This window comes from Portunus trituberculatus, chromosome 42 (assembly GCF_017591435.1).
Source record: "Portunus trituberculatus isolate SZX2019 chromosome 42, ASM1759143v1, whole genome shotgun sequence".
Lineage (NCBI taxonomy): Eukaryota > Metazoa > Arthropoda > Malacostraca > Decapoda > Portunidae > Portunus > Portunus trituberculatus.
Window position 1 is genome coordinate 30,187,784 of NC_059296.1, and position 23,256 is coordinate 30,211,039.

At 43.1% G+C, this 23,256-nt stretch overlaps 1 protein-coding gene and 1 long non-coding RNA gene across 4 annotated transcripts in view; one reads left to right on the top strand and one right to left on the bottom strand.

Annotated features, from left to right (window-relative positions):
• LOC123517422 overlaps positions 1-23,256 on the bottom strand; it is a 237,060-nt gene that overhangs the window by 137,132 nt on the left and 76,672 nt on the right. For both annotated transcript variants that reach the window (XR_006678461.1, XR_006678460.1), the window contains exon 3: positions 16,214-16,262. This is a non-coding gene — a long non-coding RNA (uncharacterized LOC123517422). The remainder of the gene's footprint in view (positions 1-16,213; positions 16,263-23,256) is intronic.
• The window catches only part of LOC123517420 (GATA-binding factor C-like), a 95,605-nt gene that overhangs the window by 4,152 nt on the left and 68,197 nt on the right, over positions 1-23,256 (top strand). The window lies entirely within an intron of this gene.

Consider the following 23,256-nt stretch of genomic DNA (forward strand, 5'->3'; position numbering starts at 1 on the left):
CCCCAAATGGGTGTTATGAGCCACGGGATCGTATTACTGTCCTTAATCACTGGTTACTCTGTTCATTACAACTGTCATCAGCAAGTCGTTAAACCGCAATTTGCCTCTAATGACAGACTCAACACTTTATAACGTCAGGAAAGTGATGAATCCTGAAAATTACAAGATGGAAGACAACGCTGCCACTTTCCTCCCGCACAACTGAAAGGAAGTGGGTAAGTGACAGCCGCGTCAGTCCTCTCCCTATCAGTCCACCGACGTGTGTACCGCGGCGAGGCGCAGCGAGCGTCACCACCATTGTTGAGGAGAGTAACCATAAGTGCCACACGTGCGGGTGTCACAGCGCCCGTCGCCTGTATCGTGCCTGGCTCACACTCTTCTGGGGCTTCTCCGTCACCGCCACTCTACTCCGGCCATCCCTTCCCTCGCTCTGATCCTGTAACGCTCATCCCGCTGCTCTCTGTGCTGTCTCTGCGTCAGCCTCGCGCCACGTAGGAACAAGATATAGATCTTCGTCCCTACACAGCCCAGAGTTCACATGTGTTGAGAAACGAGCTGTTCCAGCGCCACATATTCTAAGTTGAACATTTACCGACATGGATAATAGGATTGCCGAAAAATGATTTGTCAGCCTTTCTTTATAACTAATTGGCAACTTACTGCACGATAAAAAAAATCAGTAATAATTTCTAGCAAAATCATTCATAAAATGCTATTTTTACTTTAGAAAGAGATTTGTCATGTCAAATCAAGCAGCTACTGTATTTTGTAAGCTTTGGAAAATGACGGTACAGTTCCTAGAATGTTCTCTTCGTATGTTGAAAAATCTTCATATTTTTTTTTCTTTTATGCCAACGTTCAGTCTTCAAATATTACTTACGTCATGTAACCACACATAAATGGAAGAGCTCTTTAGTTTTAATGCTGATAATATTGAAAAATCTCCATGTAATACCTTTTTGACTCGACTGTTCATGGCGTTCAAGCAGTTGGTATCACATAACGACAAAGAGCAGAACAATTCACCCGGCTGTAAGGAGGCAGCGACGCAAGAAAACCTTGACAATGACTGCCCACTGCTGCCTTGGTGATGCTCGGCAGTTACCTTCCAGGGTCGCGAGAAGAGCAATGCACTGGTGACGCCTCTTACTGCAGGAATGTACGTGCAAGCCTTGACACCTGCATAGCTTGACGTGTGTGTGTGTGTGTGTGTGTGTGTGTGTGTGTGTGTGTGTGTGTGTGTGTGTGTGCGTGCGTGGTGGTGCTCATGGCGGCGTTACGCAAGCCACACCTGCCGGTCACGCGAGGCAGAGTGGATCAGGTAAAGAGTACAATTACACCTGTTGAGCGAGCAGAGCCGGGCGAGGTGTACAGGTGCGAGAGGGAGGACAGCCTGCACTCCTGCGGCTGACGGCTTGATGACAGTTGCTAATGGACGTGATTGACGGATGAAGCGTCGTCGTTCAGGAGGCTGTTCCACCCGTGATTGACAATGATTACACCCTGGATCATCCCCGCCCATACTGCGAGTGACTGGCGATGACGGGGCGATAGCAGCAGCGCCCGCACCACGCTGACACTCGCTGCGGCCAACTCTCCTTAAAGGCGCTATCCTCGAGGTGTGATCTCAGAACCCTCAGCTATTTCCACTGGTTCGCTTCGTGCCGACACATAACTGCTTGGCATCTTTTCCGTGCAATGTTCCTCATAACCTTCAATCTCCTGGTATATTTTCTTTGCTGAGTGTCGTCTCGTATATTTTGCCCCTTCCGTGACAGCGAGCGAGCGAACAGACACACACACACACACACACACACACACACACACACACACACACACACACACACACAATACACACACGGTACACAGATATTTTTGGTAATCGTTCTTCATCACGATATATTCTTTGAAGAAATTTGCAAGCAAGGTTTTTCTTTTTGTGTTCTTGTTGTTGTTGTTTTTTATTGAGGGAGCCTCCACAAATCTCCACATGAATTAAACCCGAAAGGAAAATGGCTTCCATGTTGATCCATAAGACATTGAATTTGTATGATAACAAGTAGTCTCAAAACTTTGGACAGTAATCTTGCACTTTTTTTATTAATAACAGAAAATTTATTGCAATGGCCGAGTGAAGTCATCCTTGAACAACCTATAACAGAGATAGGGAGAGAGAGAGAGGAGATGCCATTCAAGGAGGAGGGAAGAGAGCGGTGGCAAGTCTCATTAAAACCCAGGCTGCGGGAGTTGTCCATACACGTGTGACATCCGGAAGGAATCTGCAAGCAGGGTCTTTGAGAAGCGTAAGCCGCCCGCTGGCCACGGGAGCGCAGCGGCAGGACTAGGAAGCCAATACCTGCCTGCCGGGGCCCGGGACACAGTAAGCTGGATGCGCCGCTCAGGCCGGCCCGCGGGAGGCTGCCACAGTCATCGACCGGCCTTTGTAAAACTATTTGCTTTGCGTTGCCACAGCGATACGAGGCCGACGCAAATGAGCCACTTTTGATCGCCGGAGTAAGCGATCCACTTTTACGCTCCGAGAGTGAAAGTTGGGCAGTTTTTTTTATTTCAAATACGATGCAAATTGTGATTTTTACTCAGTCTATATGCAACTGCGACACTTGGTAGATTTGTCTGTCCTTCATTTGAGGCGTACTCCCTCGTGGTGGGACAAGGCAGTGTGTGTGTGTGTGTGTGTGTGTGTGTGTGTGTGTGTGTGTGTGTGTGTGTGTGTGTGTGTGTGTGTGTGTGTGTGTGTATGAGGACGCGCCGACACAATGGCGACGATGAGTGCCGAGCGGCGAGCACAGGAGACGACCAACGGGACACAGGACAGGCAGATGATTGTTCCAGGAGGCTGGTGAGGCGGCCGTCCTTTCCAGGGATGCACGCAATGCCTGATGTCGCATTATTTGCTCCTCTCCTCCAGAGCCGCCGAGACGTGCATACTAATGAACGTGATCGACATTCCTCTCCCACTATACCCATCGGTTTTTGGGGAAATGTTACTCCTTCTCTCCCATTAGTCTCTCTCTCTCTCTCTCTCTCTCTCTCTCTCTCTCTCTCTCTCTCTCTCTCTCTCTCTCTCTCTCTCTCTCTCTCAGTTCTTAGGTAGTACATGTTGTGTTCTGGATTGTGTTGTGCTGTGTTTCTACTACTACCACCACCACTGCTCCTGCTATTACTATACTACTACTACTACTACTACTACTACTACTACTACTACTCCCATCGCTACATTTTTCTTCGTTTCCTTATGTTTGTTTTCTTAGTACTCTTCTTCTCTCTTTTCTTATTCCTCTTTCTCCTTCTCTTGCCCATCCTCCATCTTGTCACCATTGCTTTTCTCACCATGTATTTTCTTTCATACTGATGGGAACATTTCATACCTACTGCTCTATTCTCCTCCTCCACTTCCTCCTGCTTCTCTTCCTCCTTATTGTTTTCTACTGCTTCCTGCCGCCGTGATAACGCAGGAGTTGATGGGGAGAAGTCTTCCTCCTCTTGTTCTCCCACTCGTAATGTGCCCACAATGGTGTATAATTCAGCACAGACCTTCCTTCCTCTAAAACGAACATGTCTTCTGGCTTGTCTCTTCTCTGTAATGGTATGTAATTCTTCGCCTCTTCGTCCTCCTCCTCCCAGTTCTCGTCCTGCTTCTGTTCAAGTCTTCAGTATTTTTGTCACAGTTCTCATTGAGTTTCTTTGTCTTTTCATCGGCCTTCTTCCTTTTTTTCTTTCCTCTTCTTGTTCTTTTGTTTTTTCTTATTCATTTTTCTATTTATGTTTCAGTCTTCTTATTTTCTTTGTTTTCGTTTTTTTTCACCTTTTCTTCATGTTCTATAATTTTTTTTTTTGTATGTTGTTGTCAGTAGTTGTGGTGATGGTGGTTGCATTGGTGGTGGGGGTGGTTGTGGTGATGGTGGTTGTGGTGGTGGTGATGGTGGTTGTGATGGTGGTTGTAGTGGTGGTGATGGTGGTGGTTGTAGTGGTGGTGATGGTGGTGGTGATGGTGGTTGTGGTGTTGCTATCAAATGTGACGCTCTGATTTTGCTTACGTTTGTATTATTTGTGCTTGTTATTGTTGATTATTTCTTTCCTTTCACTATTTTTTTTCTATTTGTTTGTATATTGTTACCATTCCCCCATCTCTTTCTCTTCCCATTTCTCATCCTTCTAACGTTCCTTTTTATTATTAATGGTTTGGATGAAGGAAAAATAAGGAAAATGATGATAATAGTAATAATGATAATGGAATACAATAAAAACAATAATAATGATAGCAATAACAACAACAATAACAACAACAACAATAACAACAACAACAACAACAAATCACAGCAAGAAGAACAGTTTGCTTATAATTTATTATTTCATCATTTTTCTTCTATATTTCCTCCTTCATTTTCAATCATTTACAAACAATATGTCTTTCTTACGAGTATTATTGTTATTGTTATTATTATTATTATTATTATTATTATTATTATTATTATTATTATTATTATTATTATTACTATTACTGTTATTATTATTATTATTACTATTAACCTCATCATCAATATAATCATTACATTAGTTTCATTGTCCTTTTAATTCTATTTTAGTGTTTTCACCATCACTTTTCATAGCTATCGTCTTTTTGTTCCCTTCATCCACTTCCTTCTGATCCACATTCCTCCTGCTCCTTCTCCATTTTTATCTTTTTCTTCCTTCTTCTTTTTCTTCGTCTTCCTCTTCTTCTTCTTCTTCTTCTTCTTCTTCTTCTTCTTCTTCTTCTTCTTCTTCTTCTTCTTCTTCTTCTTTTCCTTTTCTTTTCTTCTTATTTTCCTTTTTCTTTTCTTCTTATTTTTCTTTAAGTTTTTCTTCTTATTTTTCTTTAAGTTTTTCTGCTTATTTTTCTTTAAGTTTTTCTTCATTCTTGTTAAGTTTCTGCTTCTTTCCTTTAATGTTCTTGATTTTTCAACTTCCCCTTTCTCCACTTTTCTCCTTCCGTTGCTCTTTCTACACATTCTCGTCGTCTTTCTCCTCCTCCTCCTCCTCCTCCTCCTCCTCCTCCTCCTCCTCCTCTCCCTCTTCTAGCAGCATCACTCATTCAGTAATGGCCTCGGTCTCTGTTCCCTTTCTCTCTTTTCATCGCCTTAATCCCTCATTCCTGACTCCTTGTTACCATAATGGTGGTACACACACACACACACACACACACACACACACACACACACACACACACACACACACACACACACAGACTGCCAATGTTCAGCTTCTTTTCTGTCATAACAATAAAAATAAAACTCTCTCTCTCTCTCTCTCTCTCTCTCTCTCTCTCTCTCTCTCTCTCTCTCTGAAGCAGTCAATCCCTTAGTGAGTGAGTCAGTCATTCGTTCATTCAGTCAGTCAGTGGCCGATATTCAGAAACACTTTGCTCTCTCGCCAAGACTACTTCCCAAGGTCACAGACATGATTACCTGAGTTTTCAAGAGTTTCTACAGTAATGAATGTAAAAATTTTGTCATTCTGCCTCTAGAACCATAGAAAAAAAACATTATAAAAACTCGTGTAGATTTAAATAAAGCCTTTTGAAATAGTGGATGTGAAGCAGAACCACTCATAGTCACTCAGTCAGTCAGTCAGTCAGTCAGTTCCCCGGTCAGTGTGCATCAGTGGAGCCCGCAGACTTGTGACGCGGGGGAATACGGTGGCGCATTATTCATGTATTATAGATCATAAAAAGGTGATTTAATACGATTTAATTCAGTGATAACGATCGCGTGAAATAATGGCTGCTACACTCCATAACCCAAATATCATTAAAGGTAATGCCGCTGTTCCCTTCCCTCTACGTATATTCCGTGTATTGTTTGTTATATTCCAGCTGTGAGTTCCCTTGGCTTTTCATTATATCATTCTTAGTGTTATTTTCTTGGTGGGGGTTTGTGTGTGTCTCTTGGGGGTTGGCTTGTTTCCTTCTCCTTCTTAATGGTTCTGGTGATGGTGATGGTGGTTGTAATGGAACTGGTGGTGGTAGTAGTAGTAGTAGTAGTAGTAGTAGTAGTAGTAGTAGTAGTAGTGGTAGTGGTAGTAGTAGTAATAGTAATAATGGTAGTGGTAGTGGTAAGTGGTAGTACTAGTAGCAGTGGTAGAAGTAATATCAGTGGTAGAAGTAGTGGTAGAAAAAGTAGTAGTAGAAGTAGTAGTAGTTGTATTATTATCATTATTCGTAGTAGTAGTAGTAGTAGTAGTAATAATGTCATTATTGTTGTTGTTGTTGCTGTTGTTGTTGTTAGTCGGAAAAAACATATAATGAATTTCTCTCTCTCTCTCTCTCTCTCTCTCTCTCTCTCTCTCTCTCTCTCTCTCTCTCTCTCTCTCTCTCTCTCTCTCTCTAATGCATGTGACTCTATCCTACCCATTGTTCTGTCTCTCAATCAGACGCAGTACATTACTACCACGAAGACGTATTGTGGGCTACCTTAATGTCTCTCTCTCTCTCTCTCTCTCTCTCTCTCTCTCTCTCTCTCTCTCTCTCTCTCTCTCTCTCTCTCTGGACTTCTACCACATATATCTTTGTTCTCTATTCCGTTTTGGTGGTGGTGGTGGTGGTGGTAATGGTGGTGGTCATGGTAATAGTACTGTTCATTATTGTAGTTAAGCGTTACTGTTACAATATATCGTTCCATTTTCTTATTTTCATGACTTTTAGCATTATTGTTGTTCTCTTTGTTCATTTTGTTTTTCTTGCTTTCTTCTACTTCCTCTTCTTTTCTTCTTCAGCTTTTTCTTCCTCTTGTTTTTTTTTTTTCCTTTTCTCCATATTTTCTCCTCCTTACTCTTCCTCCTTCTTTTGCAATACTATTCCTACCATCGGATTCTTAAAGAGCTTCCCAAGACACATTAACTGATCCCATACTTACTTAATTCATCTTTAAAAACTTTGTACTTTCCGTCATTACATCTTGTTGTGGGCTTGTGCTTTTACCCTCTGTACTACATATCTTTCCTTAGTCAATAACCGACAGTAGAATGTTTGCCATCCTATGGAGTAAGGTAACGCTTTCACTGTACCGTCTTTGTGGTGATTGGCGTTGTTGTCTCCAGCTGATAGTGTGGATTCCTTACCTGGTCTTGTCAAGGGATATACTAATGGCATTATAAGAGGAGTTGGTGGCTCATCTATCATCAGAATCGTGGAAGTATCCTGGAAAACTCACCAATGACTTCTACTAAGATCTGTTAATGGTGAAGCCGAAACCTTTGAGAGTTTGGACCCGGTTTACGTTGTTTCCTGACGTCACGAAGCCGCTTCCACCACAATAGTTTCACTACCTTCCATTTTATGAAGCCATTTTCCTCTTGTGCTCCAATCGCCTCTCTATCACGTGTCTCAGCATCGGTGACAAGATTACTTTTGTACCCAAGACGGAAAAAGAAAGAAGACGCAAAACAAAACGGAACAGAAAAACCCGTATCCTCAAATGCTTTGTTCTCTCATCAGGAGTATTTCTAAAGGCCATATGGGTGATTAGCGTGATAAATCTGATGTTACTCGCCCTTTCTTCTGCTGATTCTTTGCCAAACTATATGTAGTATCATGAAAACATTTTTGAAGACCTCAATCGACTCCTTCTTTAAGCTGTTAAAAGATAGTCAGGGTTAGACGCGATAGAGAGAAACACAATGCTGGAATCAAGTCTCTACCAAGAACAACAGTAACTGCCACCTTATCCTGCATATAACACCCAACTCTTCCTTTCAAATCTTCTGGAAAACTACAATTAGGTACAGTAGTTGATAGTACTATGTGTACAGACGAGGCGGTGGCAGGGAGTAGCAGACATGAGGGACGCCGGGTGAGGGTGAGGGTGAGGATTGACGCTTCAGGCAAGGCGTTCGCCCCGGGGCTGTGCTGGTCTTGCTCGTGATGCATGATGGTATTCGCTCATCATGTGTTGCAGCGATCTGTGCAGTCTCCGTGATAATTGACGCATATGTGGCGACAGACTGCTTAACTAACATGCTTCAATTACTCACTTTCCTGATTATTCGTATGTACTCGCTTCGCCAGCAATACGTGTTTCCTGACCGCCAAAGTGATGGAAGTTCCCTGCCATATCGGAGGATTGTTGCTTCACTCATGGGTTATCTTCATTTGACGCGCACTCAGTAACGCAACGCCAATACGGTGCTCCAGAAGAGGAGTAGATATATTCAGGGATTGCTACGTTTAGGTTCGATGGCTTTTTATAGCTTCCCTCATTTTTCTTCTTTTTATTTTCTTATCGGTGACACTATACAGAAAAGAAATGTAAAGTACTAAAACTATAGTTCAGGGAAAATGAAAGTTCTATAAGAAGAGACACTCACAAGCATAACTCGATTCGATGGTCTCATATAGCTTCCCTCAATGTTCTTCTTTTTATTTTCGTATCGGTGGCACTATAAACTATACATCAGGGGAAATGGAAGTACTGTAAGAGCAAGAGACACTTACAAGTATAACATGATTCTTTTCCCTTCGATGTATTCCAATGTACATGAATGGAAAAAAAAAACTGTGCATGCTATCACGTATTCAGCGCGGGCTACTGTGCGTATGAAAAAAATAATAATGTGAGCATGCAGTTAGCTTAATTCTGGACGTGACTTCTGTATTGTGAGACGAATATTCTTTTGCAATTCAATCACTGTTATTCGACACATTGTTCCTTACTTACAAACCACACTGACATTTTTTACTGTTCACCAGCCATCTGCGGTCAATGTATTAAGTAGACACTAGGAAATAACTTTTACCTATTTTTCTGCTCTCTTTTATACATTATATTGGTGACACACGTGGAAATCTGTTGTTTGTTATCCCTTATGTTTACATGTGAGTATTTGTGGACTAAAATGTAGTGGTTTTATTGCTGTAATGTGTTGCATAGCCCGCCAAAACAGTTCAAGGAAAATAACATTAAATTTTGACTTTAAACAAAATTTCCATTGTATTTTACACCCAGAAGTTTCGCATTCTCAAATATTTCGACGTCATGACTCCACTATTTTCTGATACGCTCTAATGGAAGTTATTGAGACTTTCAAGACTGTTTTCATGATTCCAATAACAGTTCCAAAAGGATACTGCAACACAATGAGAAAGACACTCAGACTAATCATCTCTACTACGTATAGAAATAGTCTTAATATGAATTCAAGGAGTTTTGAAATGTGGCCATTGCATTGTTATAAGTATTTAATCTTCGTTATTGTAGATTAAATATATATTTTCATTATTTCAGTGATAGTGTGCTAATGCTTCTATACCACTACTGAAAAAAAACATATATTAAAATAGAACTAAATGAATAAAAATTACAGAACATATAAGATGTAAGATTTTTCCTGTTATCATAATTTCCAAGTCTTCCCATGATTTCAGTGATAGTTTGATAAGGATTCCTCGCCATCAGTGAGAAATACACATTAGAACTGGAGTAGTAATCTCTATGGATTTGAAGAACAGTTGTGATGAGAGACCAGTGCATTTCAGAATTAGGCAAACTTGTCCCTGGTCGGCGCTTGCTTTGTCTCAGTGCTTTTATGAACCTTGACAATGGTTCTTCTGTCTTAAGCTAAAAGAATTAACTGTCGCTAAGTCATCCCTCAACTGCTTCCTTTACTAACCCTCTCTATTTATTTCTTTGCCTTTCTGTCTGTATAACTCCTGTGAGATCTTCCATTTCATAATACACGCTCTTGAGTTCCTTTTTTTCTAAACCGACAAAGATTACAGACTTTGGTGAGAAGCGGGAAAATTCGTCCTAATTGTGCCTATTATCCTAATTTTAGCAGTGACTTTCTCGAAAACAGTAAATTTAGTAACTCTTGCTTTCCATCGATGCTTCCCAAGTGTCACCGAAAGCACATAGTCGCCGCCGCCGCCGCCGCAGACAATACGTGTATTTCCCAACCAACACGAACAAGGGATTTTTACGAGACGCCTAAACAACACAGGATAAAAGAATGATACGCCGGCACAATGTACACCCGCGCGCCTACCACTTGTTTGGAATTTTTGGTGGAGAATTTATCATGTTCATCGCGGCAATAGTGTGTGTGTGTGTGTGTGTGTGTGTGTGTGTGTGTGTGTGTGTGTGTGTGTGTGTGTGTGTGTGTGTGTGTGTGTGTGTGTGTGTTGAACGGATGAAGTAGTAGTACCAGTAGTAATGGCAGTAGTAGTAGTAGTAGTAGTAGTAGTAGTAGTAGTAGTAGTAGTAGTAGTAGTAGTAGTAGTAGTAGTAGTAATAGTAGTAGTAGTAGTAGTAGCAGTAAAAGTAACAGTCGCAGTAGTAGTAGTAGTAGTAGTAGTAGTAGTAGTAGTAGTAGTAGTAGTAGTAGTAACAGTGTGTCTCAAGATGAACTGCTGCGAACGTCATTGCTGCTGTATTGTTTTGTGGCGTAATGTTGTGTTGTTATTATCATGTTCAGGTGGTAGGGTGGTGGTGATGACACGTGGTGAAGTGCGCTTGTGTAATAACTAGAAAGGTTGATGTTGTATGGTGATGCTGATATAGACATTGTAGTTTTGATGCAAGATTACAGTGTTGAGTCAAAGTCAGTGGAGTATATATAAGATTGTGGTCTTCATTCAAAACTGTTAAGAGGGCGAGGCTTCTGTGACAGTAGAAGACTAATGTTCATTGAAAGATGTAATGTTAAGATGTAATGTTTGTTCATTTATATGATGGTCATGGAAAGCTGGAAGTCCCAACATGGATTTCACGGTAGCACACCGATGCGTAAGACGAGAGTGAGCGAGTGACTATGAGGAACCTCCGGGAAGCGAGGGAGCATGAAGGCGGTGCGTGATGGCCGAGTGTCAAGGGAAAGTGAGCCGTGAGTGATGAGGGCGTCAAGTGTACCTCAGAGAGTATGCGGTGAGGTGGTGCCCGCGGCCATCCCTAGAAGACAGCGGATATATGGCTATTGTTATGAGAGTACAGAGGTGAGTGGCATGGACCCGGGAATGCCAGGGAAAGGAAGACGCAACAGGAAAGAAGAGCGCGGGAGGGAATGCTGAGTTATGTGAATTACGAGAACATTACGTTATCAAGGGGGAAAAATGTGCTTTTGTGCGTTTGCTTGCTCGTGTGTGTGTGTGTGTGTGTGTGTGTGTGTGTGTGTGTGTGTGTGTGTGTGTGTGTGTGTGTGTGTGTGTGTGTGTGTGTGTGTGTGTGTGTGTGTAATAACGATCCCTATTCTCTTTATTCCGCCTGTGCCTCGTCTCCATTGCACGGCCTGCATCTCACTCCTTGCCTTCATAGCAACAGATGGAGTTTACTATGGCGGGTAACCCCCAAGTGACTCTCAGCACGCCACGCCACGCCACGCAGGCTGCCCGAGCGTCCCTGCTTCCCGCCGCCTGGGAGAGGGAGCAGTGGCGAAGGTGTGCTCGTACACTCACCCGAGGGTCAAGCAACTCAGAATCAGACCCTAAGGAGCAGACGGTGGAATGCATTCTGATATCTTGATGAGGAGTACATGCGTGTACATCATGCTGCCTCACCTTTATTTCGATGCAAGGCTTGCCAAGAAAAAAATATACACAAAATAATTGTGCATAAGGAAAATATTAAATATATAATCCATTACGTAGGAGGGCGCGAGGGAGAGAATGGGTCGCGGGAACTGAAAGTTAACAGATGGAACAATATTGTATTGACAAGTAACTGTCAGTAGCCCGGTGCGCCACGCGGCCGTGGTGACAGGTGCTGAGGTGCGAGTGATTTGTGAAGCATATTTTCCACGTTATGAGGCGACGTGTCTCGCATAACATGTTGATTTGGATCATTTCGATCGCAACTTTTCAGCTGCCCAGAAGTGAAATGCCATCTCAGGAGGAACAATGGTTTATTAATTTATTTCAGTGTGTGTGTATTGGTCCCCGCCTTGCTTGCGCGCCCCGCCTGGCATCTCCGTGGAGGGAGCAGCACAAAGTTGTGTTCCCTCACGAGTGGTGGACGCTATCGTGCCGCAGCGAAGGGCGCGGCGATGCAGGTGAGCGGCGGACACCTGAACGATGAGCACATCCCCGTTTTTATGTCCAGGATCGATCGCTTAATCTCCTTACGCTTATGGCTGCCAAATTACACAGTGCGAGACCGGCGCGATTTACGGCACAGCAGCGGCACAGAGCTGGAGGAGGAGCAGGCGAGGTGGCGGCAGCGGCGGCGGGCACCATCACGCGGGCAGTGCGCGGCGCCGTGCAGGGTCACGCCTTTATCATTCAGCTCGCGAGTCTCGACGTGTCTTATAAATTTCAACAGCCGGTCAGGAAACGAGTGTGATTCTCATCAGCCATTCACGAAACGAGATTATCCGTTGTGACCTTTTGTTCGCAGTTTTCCGCCTTGAGCTTCCTCCGCACTAAACTTTTTAAGATCTAAGTCTCTTTACTCTCTGTGCTTGGCTTCGGCAATATCTTACATGTTTTATTAATCGTCTACACGGGATTAGCTTAGAGGCGGAATGCTCCTGGGGAATTGTTTGCAGTGCCCAGGAGGCGGGGTCGAGGCAGAGAGGGAGGCAGCGGAGGAAAAGAAAGACTGGAGGAATAGAAGACAAGACTAGTGGCAGCCTAGTATTCCTGGGTTATTTCAGGTGTTCCTTGAGGATGGCAGGAGCCAGGGCGAGGCTGCTTAGTGCCTCTTTTATATAAGTATTATTACTAATGTTTCTTTTGTTACATTCTTCATACACGTCATACATATAGAAATAGACAATCATAATATTTTCCTTACTTATGAATAGGCAAGCAAACACCAGGGATCGGAAACACCATGTACTGGTACACCTATGATATATTGGCGCGGGGAGCGAATCATCGTTACCAACAGGATACAAACCGAAATGGAGATATTTAGTGGCGTATTATCATAAAGCGGCAGCGGTTCCAACATGATGCAAAGCGGTACTCAGTGCGAGTGATGAGGGCGCTAAAAGAGTAATGACAGGCATCGGGGGCAGCAATGGCAACAGTGCGATCGCCTGAGCGTATCATTGCAGGCCATTAACACCTTCCCGGCGGGGCGGCATGGCCTGGCCACCCCGGTAACGCATAGCTTCCGGGCCCCACACGTGCATTACACCCTCGCGCCCCTCCGCAGTGCCAAATGCACGTGGCGGGCTGCTGCACCGCTTCCGTGTGGCCGTGACAGATAAGCACAAAGTTATCATTTCCATTTGGCGGCGTGTTACATGTTGTAGCGACACTGAAGCACAGAAAGCAGAGACAAGGGCGGCACTCACGTGGTGGCCATCTGATAAAGAATAAACACAAAGCAGCTCACATGCACACCTGCAGTCTATGAAGTCGTCGATGTGCTGAACCAACGTTATGAATGACGGCAACTTCTGAATGCCGACAATTATGCATTTACTACACACGTGTCACTAATAACCAGCGTGACATAAAGAGTCACGGCAAGGCGGCGTCCATCAGGGCGATGGTGCAGCAAGGCGGATGTTATTTGTGCTTGTAGTTGCGCGAACCTTGCCGATGACGAAAGAAAGGGAAACCGAAATTTAATTTAGTACAATTGCCATCAAAATCACATGATATAAGAAATTTCTAACAACTTGTCTTTGAAAGCATTTTACGCAATTTTTTATAACTACAAAGGTCTATTGTTCCATTCCAAACACATAAACTTACTCTTGCTTTAAAGAGGTTTTTTCTTAAGTACCGTTCAAAAGTACAGTGGACAGGAGATGACAAATAGAAAGGATCTATTGAATTCAGACGCTCTTAATAATGTGATGGATAGCTGCAAACAAAATTTCATTCTATACACGTTTCCTATGCTGCTTATAAAGGTGGGGCAGGCAGGAAGCGGGCACTGCAAGACTGAGCAAATCCTGAGGCTCCTCTTTCGACTCTGAAATACTAGAGGGCGAGGCTATAACGTGTGATGGAAGTGTGGTGCATCCTTGCCCTCGACTAACACAAGGATTTATATTCAGGGTCAGACCTTGACAGACGTGAGAGAGAGAGAGAGAGAGAGAGAGAGAGAGAGAGAGAGAGAGAGAGAGAGAGAGAGAGAGAGAGAGAGAGAGAGAGAGAGAGAGAGAGAGAGAGAGAGAGAGAGAGAGAGAGAGAGAGAGAGAGAGAGAGAGAGAGAGAGAGAGAGAGAGAGAGAGAGAGAGAGAGAGAAACTTCCATCCCACAAACACCCTTTACCTGACGTTAGAAAAGTACTGATAACTATGTTTGATCTTTTAAATCAATAACGTAACATAACTCGTCTTCTTCAGCTGGCCAGTGCGTCTTCTGACAGTCGGAATGAACGAAGAAGGACAAAACTCTGTAAACACGAGAATTCACTAAGCTTGATCTTTCCCAGGCTGACTGATGTAAGGCACCCGATGGTCTTCGTCGTATAAACTCCTCAAACGAACATCACTGGACTAGGAATGTTTGTTCAGTACTCGCAAAGACACGTGGTGGGATATATTGGGATATATTGGTAGCAGGATGGATGTAGTTATTTTCTTTCGGTGGGAAAAGTAGCACTACCGGTTCTCGGCGCCATGTTGTTTCTACGACGCCAAACTCAAAGAATTATAATTACATTCTCGGCCGATGGTCAGTTTCGCTCTTCAGCTTATTTCTTGTCATTTTTATTATTTTGTTTTTGCTTTCCACGTGTCAAGCACTGGGGAGGGAGCCACCAATGCCTTCATCGGGCAGCCCAAGGTTGTCCTGCCATGCCCGCCCCGCCACGTGAAGAAATTTTCTCCGAGCAGATGTTTTATGCAATTCCTATCGATCTGAATTTCCAGTAAAGAACTTCCGCTATTTTTTTGTAAGTTTGAGAATAATTACTAAAATTGAATTTCTCTAAATACAGACGTACCTTGCAAAATATGAATTCCTTGCTAATTAATTTCCTCAATCGACTAAGGTAGCCAATAAGTGAATAAGTCATTTGCAAATTGCTCTAAAATGTCGCTAATTGAAATTTGAGGTTTCTATTTTCTGAAATGGAACCATAATTTCGCGTCACCGAGTGTCGCCGGCCAGCAGCGACGGCCGCGGCCCACTGCTGGATGGCCAGCCTGGGAACACGCCAGTAAATACTGAAAAAAGAGGATTACCATATTGATTAAAGGTTGCAAGACATGAGACTCCAGTGCAGGACGGCGCTGTGTCTGATCTTGCCACATCCTGACCAGCCGGACCGTCGCCATTATGAAGTGGGACGCACAATGTGCTCATCACCACAATGTTACTTTTTTGCGAGCACGACATTCGCAACCTCGTTGCCGGAGCGCCGCGGTGAGCCCCTCCGCCGCCATCACGACGCAGGCCACGCCGTAGCATCCCTCCGCCGCGCTACCCTCACAGCTGCTGGTGCCTTCCTCACCTCTCCCTCGGTGCCCTTCTGGTTGGTCGTCACGGCCTCCTCACCTCTCCCGCCTCACCTCACACCACTTCACACGCCCTCGGCAACACTACCTTAACATTTTACAACACCCTCGCCCCCAAGGCACCGCTCACCCCTCCCTCGGTTATCCCGCCCCATCACCCCTCCTCCCTATCTCCTCTATAGTCCCGACGCCACAACCACTAGCCGCCCCCTGCTGCCCCTCCGTCCCCTCCCCCGGCCCTCCAGGACCACCCCCACTCCAACAATAACACTTTTGCCTCCCCCCACCCGCCCCACGCCGGCCTGCCCAGCGCCGCCCGCCTAAAGCTGATGCCTCGATGGCTGCTATCACGATGGTATTTTTCTCGCTGGGTCGTCGCCAAGTTAGAGCATATTTATTTACGTTTGCTGTTGCTGGCTGCGCGATGTATGGATCACAGTTTGGGCGTCGACCTAAAATGTGTATTTGTCCACCAGGTTGTTGTTTAGAAAGATAGAGACTGATCGGAAACGGCGGCTTGTATAAAAATGGTGAAATGTGATGTTGCAAACACACAGAATTGCTCCCGGGAAATATTGACTGGCGACCATTTGTGCTTGCACCGGCTAGTGTGTGTGTGTGTGTGTGTGTGTGTGTGTGTGTGTGTGTGTGTGTGTGTGTGTGTGTGTGTGTGTGTGTGTGTGTGTGTGTGTGTATTTGAGTGAGTGAGTGCTCCATTATTGGGGGAAACACCACGGACACAAGCCTCAACATTTCCCCGCCAGGAGCAACATGGACGGACACACACAGACTGCTTGCTCACCTGCCACACTCCCGCCGCGAGAAGCTTCTGTCGCAGGGACGAGTTGCACCTGCCAAAGAGACACGCATATTACCAACAGCACTTTGAAAATAATGATATTGAGACATCAAATATAAATAAAACCATTGGAATCTAGAATATATTATAAAAAAAAACACACGCACACAAGCAAAAAATAAGACGAATATTGACATTTTACAGTCACTCACAAGCAGAGTTTTCCTCTTCATTTTTTAGTGTTCCGTATTATGTTTAAATTTTCAATCACCTTAAATTTTTGGACGATATTTAGCGCAATTTGTCTCTTATTCTACAGCCATCTCTTAACATTATGCAGGCAAGACAGTGGAAAGCTCTTTTACTTCCTCTGTTATTTCTTGTCTGTGCTTGGAAATGTATTGCACAGTGCCATCAGAGTTGTGCATGGTTGAATAACGCAGCGAAAGAGGAAAAGTAAAGTTTCATAAGAATAAAAGTACATTAGGAAATAAGATAACTTGCTTGAAACTGTCAGGTCTATATAGACGTCTCTAGATGAAACATACCTATCTATTTCGATCACCTATAAGTGTGTGTAATCCTTGATCTAAGCAGTTATTAATGGTAGGCGAAATGTATTGAATAGTTGGATATCGTCATGACAATTGTGACTTCAGCAATCATTGAGGTAGATACTCATACATCAAGCTTATTCCAAAAAACGACATGGAAAGTGGATTGTAATATATTGTTCCGTTTCGTAGTGAGTTACTTAGGTTATAAAGCTCTGTCTTTGCAATTTGTCTGTCCCCCACAATGATATAAGTATAATTAAGGTCGATCTTCACACAACACACAGCCAAGGACAAAGGAGGACATAGTATGGGAAATATAGTAAACTGTTGGATATCTGAAGAGTTTCATTTGTATTCCATCACTAATATCTTAGTTACTAAGAGCAGATATTCATACACGTCGGTTTAGGGTAAAGAGAGACACGGCAGGTGCAGCTCAGGAGTGGCGGGCACCTGGCAGGGCTGATCTGGTGGTGAGCGAATGGCGGGAACCAGCGGCAGCCTCAGCCTGTGCCTCTGTCCTGGCACGCCTGGCACTGTTTCAAGGCCAAGCGAGAATTTTAACTAGGTAGTATAATTGTGTACTCTATATCATCTTGATCCTTTCGCTCTCTTTGTGTGTGTGTGTGTGTGTGTGTGTGTGTGTGTGTGTGTGTGTGTGTGTGTGTGTGTGTGTGTGTGTGTGTGTGTGTGTGTGTGTACGCGTTTCTATGTCTGTCTAAGCGTCCGTCTCTCTCTCTCTCTCTCTCTCTCTCTCTTTATACGCACCCTTGACAAACACTATACACCTCGCTAATCCCTTCATAACATTAACCCCTCAGCACTCCTCTCTCCTCTCCTCTCTCTCCTTCCCTCACACTCTTTCAATGAAATGGAGGGGCGGGACGAGCGGAACCTTTGGCCACCTTTGCCCTCCTATGGGGATTGAGTAGCCCAATGGCCGCACGGGACCAGCCCCTTAGCGAGCACCATCCGGCATTATTAATATGAAGATACGCCACAGTCCGCGGGTGTACCGGCGGTGGGTTGGCCAGGAGGAGCCGCCGGCATGCAAATCTGCGGCAATTACAGCGTAGAGCCGCGGCAGATTGGCAGGATAAAACCAGGGAATCGATGCAACATAAATATTGATGACGCCGAAAGACCACGGAGGGACGAGTCTGTCATCGGCTGTGTCATTTGGCGGGCGAGGGTGACAGGCCGCCCGGTCCACCCACCACCACCACCACGACCATCGTCTACCGACACTGCCACCACCACTACCACCCGCTGCTTGTTGTCTCTATCGAGTGTGTGTGTGTGTGTGTGTGTGTGTGTGTGTGTGTGTGTGTGTGAAGAGAGAGAGAGAGAGAGAGAGAGAGAGAGAGAGAGAGAGTGTGTGTGTGTGTGTGTGTGTGTGTCCACAGACAAACAGGCAGAATACAATATTTCCACACATTCACCCGAAATAACAATTTATGCATGCACCACCACCAATTCCCTCCCTGCTCTCTCTCTCTCTCTCTCTCTCTCTCTCTCTCTCTTTACTTTTCCCCTCCCTCCCTTCCTTGGTGGCATGGTGAGCGGCATTTATATCATTCCTTCCCGCGCAGTGCACAAGTCCGTTTGTTTTGTATCACTTCACCTTCTTGTTGGGGCCATTTCGTGCGCGCGCCATCCTGTCGTGTGGGTTTGATTTACACGTCCCTGTGATAGGCGACCTGTCCGGGAGGGTGTATGCGGCGGCACACCTCCCCCTCGACAGTGCTTGACGCGCCGCCTGAGTTATGGACCTCCCCGCGGACATCACTCACGCCCCTGCTCGATTTTCCCTCCAGATATTACACCCAAACGATACCTTTCCTTTCGCCTCACGGGCTTCCCTCTGCCCCGGCGCGCCCCACTCCGCTCCTGTGGACATGGCGCGCATCAAACATCGTAATGGGGTAATGAAAGAGATACAAAGAGAGTCTCCAGAAAGAAAAGAGCTTGAATATTCATGGGTGTGGAAAGGTTCAGCTTCCCGAGGTGACTCTCAATGACTGGGTCCTGAAGGAGGGACGAACGCGGGAGCTGAGCAAGACTCGGAGGTTATAAGAGTGAGTTAAGTGTTCTACATAAACCAGCACTTTATACCCGCCTGACTTTTGGAGTTATTGTACGCAGTGTTTCAATGTGTATACTGGTGTTTGTTCCTGGGAGCTGAAGGAGGGACGAGCACAGGAGCAGGTCAAGTCATGGGGGTTATTAGATTGAGTTGAAAGATTAAATGTTTCTCACTCTCTCTCTCTCTCTCTCTCTCTCTCTCTCTCTCTCTCTCTCTCTCTCTCTGTCTTAGTAAACTCCCCTTTAATAAAAACACAAAGAAAACAAGTAATAAGTAACATCCTCTCAGTTTTTTCTTCTTCCACACTTCCTCTCTTTTTTCCTCCACATCTTAGGAAACATACATATAGAAATTCTAGATACTCTGAAAGTGAAACAATCTTCCCTATTGGACATTATCTTACATTTTCAGTTATTCTTTTCTTTTTTACTTATTTCTTCTAGAGCAGCAGATTTTAAGTAAACTAAGGGTGTACTAATTAATCTTGAATTGTCTCATTAACATTACTATCAGAAGCCATAGAAATGATCGATCACGTTTTCATGAGCGTTTTTTTTTTATATATAGATAACGCACAGTTCTTCTTAGAATGTCACTAAAATCGTGAAAACTCTCTTCCCTTTCTCTTTGAGAGGTCTTAAATATCTCCATACTTCTGATTCTAACCACGTTATTCTTTTCATTCTATTGTTATTAAATGTCACAAATATGATGTCAGGTTCTCATATGTGTTTTCCTAATCGACAACGTACGATTTTTGTGCTGAAATATTACTAAGAACACTGAAAACAATCCTTTCTTAAAGACTCGAACGCCTTCCATCAAAGCCGGACGAAACCTTTAGAAAAATGTCTCACTCATACGAGTCTCGTACCAATCTAGTGGGTAAATATATACGCTCATCTTCGTCTCCTTAACTTTCAAGTTTGTTGCGCACTGATTTATGCACAGAAGGATTGATTCACTGACTTGTTCTTAGATGCTTATTACGATGACTGAATATTAAATAAATGGATGATGGATATATAGATAAATAGTTTGATTGACTAACTGATTCATTCGTTCGTTCAGTTGCTGATTAATAGATAGGCCGGTAGTTAATAGGGAGACAGGTGGATAGCGAATTGATAAATAGATAATAAGATTGATATATAGATACATAGATGAGTAGGTAAAGATAGTTAGATAGATAGATAGACAGATATATAATTAAATATATCAAGTAGATAGATTAATAAATAGGTGGATCAATAAATAGGTAAGGCCTCTACATGACCTGAACTCTTATAACGCTGACGAAACATGCCTTATATTGTACTGCCGTGAATATAACACTGTATACTACAACCTGATAGAACACATGCTTTCATAACCCAATGACTTGAATGTATAGATGTAGATATTGCAAGAAAAGAAAACCTGCTTATAATTAACGAGTTAACTATAAAAATAACCTATATACATGATAATAATTAATAAGATAATATATATATATATATATATATATATATATATATATATATATATATATATATATATATATATATATATATATATATATATATATATACGCAATACATAAATACATAGATATAGATATAGTTATTATTCTATGATTTGAATAATTTGAATATAATGTACATTAACCAGCGCAGCACAGCTATAAGCATTTCTACCAAAAATATTTCATAAAATGTACAAGTTTGGAAACCAGTTTATGTTAAATCATAGTAATTCACTCATGTCGTGTCAATAAATTCAATGTACAACTTTGCGTAAGTGTACAATTTAATATGATAAGTTCGGTATTCTGAAACCCTTTGTTATCTCATCAAGATTATTTTCACATGCCACAGAGATGATTTGCCAGCTTCGCTTAGCAATTCTTTATTAAAAAGGTCAATAATACATCTATATAAACATGCACAGTATTTCATAACAATACTACTAATTTCATCGTGCATTGCTTGAAAGGTAATTTATCCATCTGTACAAAGCAGTAGCTCTTAATAATAAATCCATTGTGCTTGCTTTGCTAATAAGGTAAATGCACGTAAACATATATACAAACTAACATCTTTTCATAATAACTCCACTCACCCCACCGTGTTTTGCTTATAAGGTAAATTTAGGTACATATATATAAATCAGTATCTCTTAATAATAACTCCCACTGTTTCGCTTATAAGGTAAACGTACACATAAATAAACCAGCACAGTATCTCTTCATAATATTCCTACGTGATATTTTCCTTTATCAACTTTTCCCTCACAGCCCTGTCTGCCTGGAGGGGAAAAAAATATGCTGGAGGAATCTTGCCATTCTGACCTTGGAGAGAAGTTTCCTGTTTGTGATGAGCCGCCTCTGCTCTTTCCCTCCCTCCCTTTCTCTCTCTCTCTCTCTCTCTCTCTCTCTCTCTCTCTCTCTCTCTCTCTCTCTCTCTCTCTCTCTCTCTCTCTCTCTCTCTCTCTCTCTCTCTCTCTCTCTCTCTCTCTCTCTCTTTCACCATCCCTCCCTTCCCCTCTCTCCTTCCCTCAGCTCAGCACACACAAAGCCTACACAACCATCCCTTATCTCCAGACTCGCTGAAGTTTACTGGTAGCTGCGGTGATCGTGGTGATGTTATTTGTAGTGCCGGCGATGGTGGTGGTGGTCGATGTGGTGGTAGTGGTGACAGGGAGGAGCGAACGCTGTCTGGAGATGAAAAGAGGTAGATTGATAAAATATAGATAGATTGGTGGATAGATATAGATAAACAAAGGGATAAATGATCAGATAGATAGATATATGGAAAGATGGATGAGTGGATGGATATGTAGAGGGAAGAAAGGATTGACCGGTTGACTGATTGACTGATTGACTGATTGACTAAAGTCCTGGTAGATTAATTATAAACAGATCAATTTGCAAACAGATAAGCGCATACTCTTCAATACTTCACATCTTTACTCAGCTACACTAAATACATTAAATAGTAAAAGTTATCAAGATTTTCAATGAAGCCTTCGTGACACCAGTGACACTTCAACACGAATCCTGCATCACCAACGGTAAAGACACCCATAGGAAACAGCGACCACATTCCTAAACTAGCTTCCAGGATGTGTACATGACTCCAATAATAACATAACACAGATTCTACACCACCTACAGCAAATGGTCATGGTAACCCGACTAATCACCTCTGTCGACTTTGAATACAATAATGATGATAAAACAGAGACATTTACGAGTACATATTTGAGATGTGTTTATGGTCCCAGGGTAAGGCAGAGCTGTTGGGGAAGGAACGGTCTAAGTCTATGCAAGGGTTAAAGATGGAGGGTGGGGGAGCCAGGAGCGCTGAGACTGGGAGGGAGCGATGGCGGAAGTGTGGGCCGTGTGAACTGTGAGGCTCTTGGTCATTGTACAAGATCGGCAGCGAGTCTGTGAGATGACCAAGATAGGACACAGTGACTTGAGACATCGACCGCCATCTCTGAGCCAGCGGTGAGCAGAAGAGCAGAAGCAGAAGAATAGAAGACTAGGGGGAAAATATGAAGGAGGAAAGAAGATAGAAAATCGCGAAAGAAAAAAAGAAAAGGAGGAAGAAAAAAGAAGAGGCAATGATAAAAGTGAAGAATGATAAGGAAAAGCGGGAACAAGAAAGAATGAACGAGGTAGAAGAGGAAAAGGCGAGGAAGAAAATGATAGCATGAAAGAATTAAGACGATGATACGAAAAGTGCGGTGTAATGGATAATTGTAAAAAAGAAGGGGTAGAATACGAGAGAGAAAAGAATGAATAAGGAAGATAAAACGGTATTGTGATAAAAGGAGGAAGAAAAGGAGTAGGAGGAGAAGCAAATGATGGACGATGAGGACGTAGAGGAAGAAAAAGAAAAAAGATGATGAGGTAGAAGAATGAATGAAGAATAATAAGAAAAAGAGGAAATCATAGTAATAGTAGAAAGAACAAGAGGAACAGGAGGAGGAAAAACAAGATAAATGATAGCAAAGGACGAACGACCTAAATCCACTGACCATCCTCATCCATAACTTTGTCTAATCTTTTAAAGCTTCCTATTGACTCAGTACTAACATAATTACTGAGTCTGTTCCATTCATCAACCACTCAAATGTTAGAGAACCAGTTCCACGTTATTTCAATCTCTGTACGTGTATAAAAAGTAACCCTATTCTAATTTTAACAAATTTGAAATGCACTACACGTCAGAGAAATTTAAGATTTTCTCAGGTTTACACAAAAGTCTACGTAAAGTGCCCAGACTATACTGGGAGAGGGTGAATGTATAATGTGGTGGTGGTGGTGGTAATAATGGTGATGGCGATGGTGGTAGTGGTGGTGGTAGTGATTTGAAGGTACGAGTTGTTGTCTGATATTCTTCTGTAGTCAATAAGAC